Genomic DNA, 8,785 nt, shown 5'->3' with positions numbered 1-8,785 from the left:
TCTACTTGCCTCTTCTATTATATCCTCTTGCCACCAATTTCCTCTCTTCCAGCATCTGACAAGTTGACTAGCACCTTCATACAGCAACTATCACAGCTCCCCCAGCATCCTTCAGCTCTTGCTGACAGCTGAATAATGTGGTACCTGTCCTGGTTCAGAACTGTCATTCCTGCATAATAATTTTCAGAGGAAAATTTCTCTGATGCCCTTTGTTTCTTTTCCCTCTCTCTCTCAATTCTACCTAGTCAGTTTACAGTTTCTCTGATATTTACACCCCATCAATTCATTCTGACTTTGTAAGTGGAAGCAAGAATTTGAGTAAGTTCCACCCGAATGTTAAGCTGTGTGTTTGGGGGTAGGGGGAAGGTGTTCAAGTCTCACGACAGAAAATTATTACCTTGTCTGACTGACAGGTAATACTTAGGGGCCAATTTTTGCAGTGCAAGCATATGCATGTCCAGAAAGTAATTTGTATAAACATTTGTCAACAATTGCTTGGAGTTTACTATGACTGAAAACATTCATGACAGTAAAGCGAATTCAGTGAAATGCTTGCAAAAAGCTACACTGTTATCTCTGTAGAAAAAACAGAAACCTCAAAATACTTGGTATTTAAGTGTTAAATTATTTTAATAATTCAAAATTTTCTTCAAGTCTTATTTTCTGAAAAATCTTAGATTTCACTCAAAATAAAAGTCCAATTGTAAAAGATATTTTTGTCCCAAAAATATTGAAAATGCAATCTATACCTAAAGAAAAAACAAAACAAAACAAACAACCAAAAAAATTTAACAGAACACTGTAAAAGAAGTATATATACATATGCGTACATGTATATGTGTATATGTGTATATGTGTATATATTTAAATTTCACTGTTGTCTGAATTAGGTTTGTATTAGTCCAATAAACTAGAATACTGGAGAAAATGTATTCAAACCAAAAGCATATTTTTAATAATTCTTGGCTATTTTTGCAACACTTGACAAACCTGTTTCCTTTTTAAAAGCCAGGTATAATGCCTCATGTTTAAAAATGGCCATAGAGCACAGCATTGTCCATACTCAGCATGGCTCCCAAACACACACATGTACTCCTGGCCCCTGCAGTTCTGGAAGAAGGGATGTCTCCCTTGCCTTCACTCACTTTTTCCTGCAGTTCTCACTGCCACTGGTAGATTTGTGGAAGCAGTCTCTATCCCACTGGAGGTCTTTTGCCCTGCGTAAAACTAGGAGGAGCTGAGTGCTCCCTGAGCAAGCAGAATCAGAAGTCACCTCGGGAGATCAGAACCAAGCCTGTGCCCAGGAAGCTCACTGCTCTCACGTGCCAGTGCCCCTTCTCCACCCAGCCCTATCACCAGGACACCCAGGGAACAGAAGGTGATGCTGGCTTGAAGAAACACCTCTTGTCATGCTGGATTTCACAGAATTACAGACTGGCTGAGGGCTTCTGAGCACAGGCAGCACCCTCAGAGAGAATCTGTTCTGCTCCCCTGCTCAGGGCAGGGGCACTGAGAGCAGGGTGCTCCAGGCGTGTCCAGCAAGGTTGGAGACAGAAAAGGAAGACAAATGTTTTAGAAAGGCAGAGTTCAGGCATAGCACACAATGTGAGCTCCACTGAAACTGGAAGACAGGGTTGTTTTCATGAAAAGATTTCACTTAAACAAATATGTGGCATTTATGATGACAAAATTATTAAGTTAAAAGTTCTAACAGCATGTACTCTCGATTCCCTTCTACAATTCTTCATTCCTTCTTACATTCCTCAGAATGCCAGTATATTTTTCTTCTTGTTCTCCTTTTCTTTAAAAAAGATAACCAAACAAAACAAGAGAATAACATCTGTAATTTTGTAAAGAAATTGACTTTTGATCCTATTCTTTTGCATCTTATTTTTGTAAGGGCCAGTCATAAATCAAACTGCCACTTCCTTTTTTCTTTTCTATGAAGTGGTAAAAAGTGGAGTTTCCATAGCTAGAAGTGTAGTGGTGTAGACATAAATATCATATCCTTAGCCATCCTAGGAATACTTACTCCAAGATGTGTTTCTGGATCCTTTAGAGTAATAAATGTAGCAAATGAAAATGGGATGGGGGAAGCTTAAATGTGATGACCAATCACTCATTTATTCCCAGCACATGCAATGCACTTCAGAAAAACCACAGTGGTCATAATTTAGGGGACATTGTCATGTACTGGAGAACCTTTAAAGCCATTAAAATGAAAATACAAGCCATTAAAGCTGTTCAGTTTTTTTTAAATTTAGCTTCCTGTTTAAGGCACAGACACTGAGGATGGCAGTTGTGTTATTCTGTGTGATGTCTAGCAAAGGGCCATGCTTTCAAGCTGCCTCTTCCTAGGGATAAGGAAAATCAACACAAGCAGAGCAGGCATCTTTCTGTGGTGCTGTGATTTATAATATTCATGCTAGGTAATTTGATCAGGTATTAAACATCTACACATGAAATAGTCTCAGTCTCCCTTTTGCAGCAAAAGGATTTTTATTTGATACTGATGCCTTGTGTAGGCTGACTTAAAACAGAGGCTAGATGGAGCTAAATAAAGCAGTTATTTATTAGGAGGTCTCAATAGATTTACCTTGGGCAGCACAAGAGCCCAGCCAGGGCTACACCCAAGATGAACCAAAATGGCCACAAAATAGATGACTGGTCACGAGATCTCTCACTTTTATAAGTTCTGGTTCATTAGCATATTGGAGTTAATTGTTCAATTACAGCTTTAGGTTATTAAGTCCCATCCTTCTTGTTTTTCTCTCTTCATTCTGACATTGTTTATGGTCTTGGGTCTGAGATTTGGATCATTTGTCCTTGGTCCCCAGCTAGAGAAGGAATTATTTTGTTTCCCTACTCTGTGGAAAGAGCTCACCATCCCTTAATATGAAGCTCAGAAGTATACAGCAAAGCACTACAAAACCTGAAAAATATAACAGCCAAAACCTGAGGCATCAATACCAAAACAATAAACAGCTTAACATGTTGGGTAGAGTTGAAGATCAGAAGGTTTTTGGCAAAGGAGGACCAGCCTATGTCCTGTGCAGGAGGAAAGGGCCAGACCCAGAGAGGGGCAGAGCTGAGGCAGGGCAGGAGGGGTTGGCTGGACAGCCTGGCACTGGCACTGCAGCTGCTACACAGAGCTTGCAAATAAAGAGCTTTTGTTTTGCAGCCAGTTGAGGAACTGGATGTGATTTTTACAGGCGAGCTGTAAAAATCCTATACACAGAAGTGTATTTTCCCACAGAACAATATGGTTCATAAATTACTCTAGAGCCACAGATAAAAAGAATGTGAGACATGCAAGGTGCACCATGCATATGTTTCTGAAAGCTAAGCAGTAAATCTAGAGACAAAGGATCAGATGGATGCCCAGTAAAGTGATTTGTTTGTACAAACTGTCTGGAGGAAATAAAGATTGTAAATCGGTGTCCTTTAGAATCAATATCTTTCCATGTGTATCTGCTGAGAAATGATGGCTTTTGCTTATGTAGCACTTCACTTATCATGAAGACAAGAGTTTTCAAAGGCTACTGGACTTCATTGACACATAATTTTTTTAAGTCTCTTACAATCACAACAAACAGTGTCACACAGCATGGAAAAAATTCCCTGCATCGGGTATTATTCTTCACAAGAAAGCTATACTGTAGTTTAAATTAGCTAGGTGCTTCTGACCCCCTATTTAAAATGCGTTTGCACTGACATCCCAAGAAAAGAGTTTTGTTATTTAATTGCACTGTCAGTGCCAATGCTTTCAGCTAAACCCATTTGGAGTTAGACCTTTTAATAGAAAGTGACAATTTAAATTGCCACGGTAGCAGCATAAATGGTGCTTAAAGTCATTATTAACCTGATGCTGCAGTTGGCTCCATACCAGTTTATTAAAGCAAAATCAAGGTGGAGGGAGGAGGGGAAGAGGAAATTAAATGATGAATTATTAATTTCTTTGGTATTCGCTGTAACAACAGTAGCTGTGATGAAGGAATTTGTCAGTGTGAGGGAGACAATGTGTAATCCCGTCCTCCCTTTGCCTTGAACAGCATCCCTGGCGGAGGAATCGGCGGCTCGGGTTTGGGCTGGCTGTCCTACTCTCCTCGCCCACAGGGTGGGCATTTTTGGGTTTTGTCCGGCTGCGGGGGTTTGGCGGGACACCAGTCACAGTGAGCACGAAGCTCGGGGCAGACGCCCGTGTTTAGCTCCGTGCTGGTTTGAGGCAGCCGGTGCCGGGAGCGGCCGGAGCGGCTCCCACCGCCCGCGGGGCTCCCCAGAGGGGCGCTCCGAGATGCGGGGAGCCGAGCGAGGCCCGGGCAGCGGCTCTGCCGCAGGTCCGGGGCTGTGTTTGCCGGGGCAGTGGCTCTGCCGCAGGTCCGGGGCTGTGTTTGCCCGGGCAGCGGCTCTGCCGCAGGTCCGGGGCTGTGTTTGCCCGGGCAGCGGCTCTGCCGCAGGTCCGGGGCTGTGTTTGCCCGGGCAGCGGCTCTGCCGCAGGTCCGGGGCTGTGTTTGCCCGGGCAGCGGCTCTGCCGCCGGTCCGGGCGGAGCGGGCCGGTCCCTCCCTGCCCGCAGGTCGGGGCGGACCGGGCCGGTCCCTCCCTGCCCGCAGGTCGGGGCGGAGCGGGGCCGGTCCCTCCGTGCCCGCAGGTCCGGACCGAGCGGGCCGGTCCCTCCGTGCCCGCAGGTCCGGACCGAGCGGGCCGGTCCCTCCGTGCCCGCAGGTCCGGACCGAGCGGGTCGGTCCCTCCCTGCCCGCAGCTCCGGGCGGAGCGGGGCCGGTCCCTCCGTGCCCGCCGGCCCGGGCGGAGCGGGTCGGTCCCTCCCTGCCCGCAGGTCGGGGCGGAGCGGGTCGGTCCCTCCGTGCCCGCAGGTCCGGACCGAGCGGGTCGGTCCCTCCCTGCCCGCCGGCCCGGGCGGAGCGGGTCGGTCCCTCCCTGCCCGCAGGTCGGGGCGGAGCGGGTCGGTCCCTCCGTGCCCGCAGGTCCGGACCGAGCGGGTTGGTCCCTCCGTGCCCGCAGGTCGGGGCGGAGCGGGTCGGTCCCTCCGTGCCCGCAGGTCCGGACCGAGCGGGTTGGTCCCTCCGTGCCCGCAGGTCGGGGCTGAGCGGGTCGGTCCCTCCCTGCCCGCAGGTCCGGGCGGACCGGGCCGGTCCCTCCGTGCCCGCAGCTCCGGGCGGACCGGGCCGGTCCCTCCCTGCCCGCCGGCCCGGCCTTATCCGGCACCGCCACCTGCCGACGGCGCCGGCGGCCGGGGAGGCGCCGCGGGGGCCGCGGAGCAGCTCGGGGCGCCGCGGAGGGGCTGGCACGGTGTAGTAGATAGGGAACAACAGCGCGGTGACCCGGGACAGCTGCAGCAGGCAGCTCTGGCTGCCCTGCTCCGCCGGAGCCCTCCCCTCTTCTCGCCCCTTCTGCCTCTCGCCGGCCTCAAAGAGGGGCACCGCAGGTCAGGAGCGCCACAGGCTTTCTAAGTAGACATCAGCTGGGAGAGCTGCCCAGCATTCCTCTGGTTTGGAGACATCCCTCACCACCTCTCCCCAAAGCTCTTGAAATGTCGGTTTGGTGCTCAAACCCGCTCTCTGCAGCATCACGCACTCATGGAGCCTCCTCCGTGGTGACAGAGGAGGAAAAGCTGAGCGCTCCTGAAGCGGCCATCATTTGCTTGGTCGGCAGAATTTAACTTGATCTTGGTTATGCCAACCAAAAGGAAACTCTATGATTTATGCCCCTTCAACTTGGCACCCCCGAGAAGGAACAGGACTCCTGATATCGGTTCCTTGTATTAATCCCACTAATAGGATCAGTGATTTAAGACTCACAAGCCTCTTAGTACTAATAAGCCAAGCAGCGGCAGCTCTGATAAGGCTTTGAATACAAGAATTTACTCTCTCTTGCAATGGAGAAGAAAAGCCCACCTGCAGGGAAGCAGCAGGGTGTGCTGGCACGGGGCTCAGTGGTTGAGATGGTATCCCCAGCACTGCTGGGGTAATGTGGCACTGCAGGAGAGACCCTGGGCATCTTCATTCAAAAGCCACCAGGGTGACTGAAGGATGGATTTGGCATCCTCAGCATTGATTCTCTCCTTTAGAGGTGCTCTTCTGGTGTCCAGCCTCCTGATTAGTATAGGCAGAGCTGTCAGGACGAGTTGCATGTTACCTGCCATTTGCATTACATCTCATTGCATGCTCTTCCAAAAATTATAAAGAAATAAATAGGAAGGGGAACAAATGTTATTTTTAGATGCTTGGATCTCAACTCTAAGAGGCTGCTCTGTAATCTGGAATCACTTTCAAGTTTCAGAGTCAAGATCACATTAATTTAGTTTTCTTTTATGTAAGAGCTGTGTCATACTGAAGAGACATCACTTGCCAAACCTTTTTGTCTTTCAAGTGCCAGTGTATTTCACAGATGGATGTGTATTCTGTGGGACATCACTCGTCCCACTTGTATTTATTTGAACATAGATGGTAAATCAAGTCCTTCCCCTCCCTGAGAAGCCAGATATGATCCTGCATGTATAGGGCTTTCTCTTTCCTTTAATGGTCTTCTTACATAGGGAAATGTAAAGGCAGCTGGTGCTTAGCTGCTGGTACACCTTTCCCAGCCTCATTGTCTCCCTGATGCAAGAAGGAAATCTCTTTTTATCCAGTCCTTTCTGTAACTGACCTCCTGCAATTGGCCAGGCTGGTACTTAGGTTTCATTTCATTGTCTTCAGCTCATTTCAAAAGCTCCCAATGAAGAAAAGGAGTATCTAGTCAGAAAAGGAGCTGTTGCTCAGCCACTCTTGGCAGCCCAGCAGCCATTCCTCCTTCCAGCCAAAGCCAGAGGGGGAGAGGGGGCTGGTTCCATCTCTGTGTGCAATTGTCAGGAGGCCCCCATGGTCCAGCACAAGTTGGGACTCCTGGGAAAGTGTCCAAACTGAGATCCTTCTTGCCAGCCTTGGCAGAGCAGGCACTTAATATCCAAGTTGTGGGGGAGGTTTTGGTCTGCACTTGCAGGTAAAGCTACCTGGCCTCAGCAGCATGGATCCATCATCCCCAACCTCACGCAGGAGCCAATCCTGCACTCCTGCTGGAATTCTCTTCAGGCTGGCACAGAAATGCTGGCACAGGACACTTGCAGCACAGGTTGTGTGTCTTTCTGCAGCAGTCAGCTTCTTCTGATCCTTCCCAGCCTCTGTGCCTGCACATGTGGAGTATCTGAATTTGTGGTGAGAGCCCTGAGCCCCAAGCTGCTCTAACGAGAGGAGGGTCAGGGCTCCTCTTGCCCTGCAGTGACCATGAGATGGTGTCGTGGCTTGCTGGGGTCTTTTTGCAAGGTGCTTGTTGTACTACAGGAAGATCTTTTGCATGGCAATACAGGGCTGTGGGGTGTTTTCTCCTGCATCCATGTTAGGTTTATTGTGATACTGGTCAACTGTCCAGTGTGGTGACAGCTTTGGGTACTGCTGCAAAGGAGCTCAGTGAGTCTGGACAAGTGCTGGCATTGCTCTGATTAGCCACAGAGAATTCACATTGCTCCATGCCAGAAACTTTTCAGCAAAACTGCTGCACTAAAAGCCTAAGAAATAAGGAATTGAAAGTTCTCTTTTAGTAAGCCAAGATAGGCAAAATGGTATTAATGATACCATAGTGACATTTTAAAATAGGGTAAATATATAAAGTATATATTCATTTTCCTGGTTTCAAGCACTTCTTTATTCTTAGCATTCTTTGCCTCTGCCAGTCATTTGACTGGCTGTAACATCCCAGCTTCTGTACCTGTGAGTGCTTGTTAATTATGATTCATGCTTTCAAATGGATACAATTCTGGCATTCTTTGTTTTTCTGGGCTGTGTCAAACAAAATATGTCCTATTTTTCTTAGAGCTAACTTTACAGTATCAGATTAACAAAAAAAAAAATTCTCATGCCAGTGCAAGAGAAAAATCGAGTCTGTGTTACGTCCTTCTTTTGTCAGTCATGAAGTGTCTTTTGATCTGTACTTGTTTCTGGGCACACCATCAGGCATAGATTCCCCTCAGGACCTGTGTAGCACCTGGGATTCACAAGACAATCAGTCTCAGGCAGCTTCTGTGCCTGGGTGTGAGCAACTGAACTAAGACCAAGAAATCTAAATAGGACAAAGCAGGATTTTGGACCCTGCGCTTGTAGGTTGTTCTTTGAGCTTCTAGCCAACTCGCTAGACTTTAGTTTAAAACTCTCAAAATGTGGCTTTCTGCTTCCTAGGGCAGGAGCACCTCTGTGGTCCCTCTTGGAGACACTCTAGTCAGGGCTGGTGCATTGTGTTGGGCTTTGATTACACAGCACAAGTTTTTCCATCAAAAACTTGATTTCAAGCACTTGGTTCCTCCAAAGAGACTCACTCAGAGTCCTCAGCCCCTGACCAGCACAGGAGCATTGGCCTCTCAGGGCAGTGGGTCTGACAGACATCTCCCAGCCAGGAGGCAAGAACAGGCACCACAATGGGAGTCACCTGAAGCTGTTGACACCCCACCCTTGGCTCCATGGTGGAGCTGGTTAAAATAAACCTCCAACACTGGTTAAACCACAGCAGGAAATAAGGTGAGAGACAGAGCAGGGGTGAGCAGTGGTGGTACATGGGGCTTGGCTCTGGAGAGTTGTGCTGCCACACCAGGGACAGCCCAGCACATGACCCTGCACTACCACAGCACTGGAGGAGTCTGTTCAAAGCTAGGGCACACATGCTCTAACTGTAATATAGGATTGTGTTTGTTGGTTTTAACTATTTTTTTCCTTCTTTACTTGTAATTCTGTAATTCTTTAT

Source organism: Lonchura striata, chromosome 2 (assembly GCF_046129695.1).
Source record: "Lonchura striata isolate bLonStr1 chromosome 2, bLonStr1.mat, whole genome shotgun sequence".
Classification (NCBI taxonomy): Eukaryota; Metazoa; Chordata; class Aves; order Passeriformes; family Estrildidae; genus Lonchura; species Lonchura striata.
The sequence above is the reverse complement of the archived record's forward strand: the minus strand, read 5'-3'. Positions refer to the sequence as shown.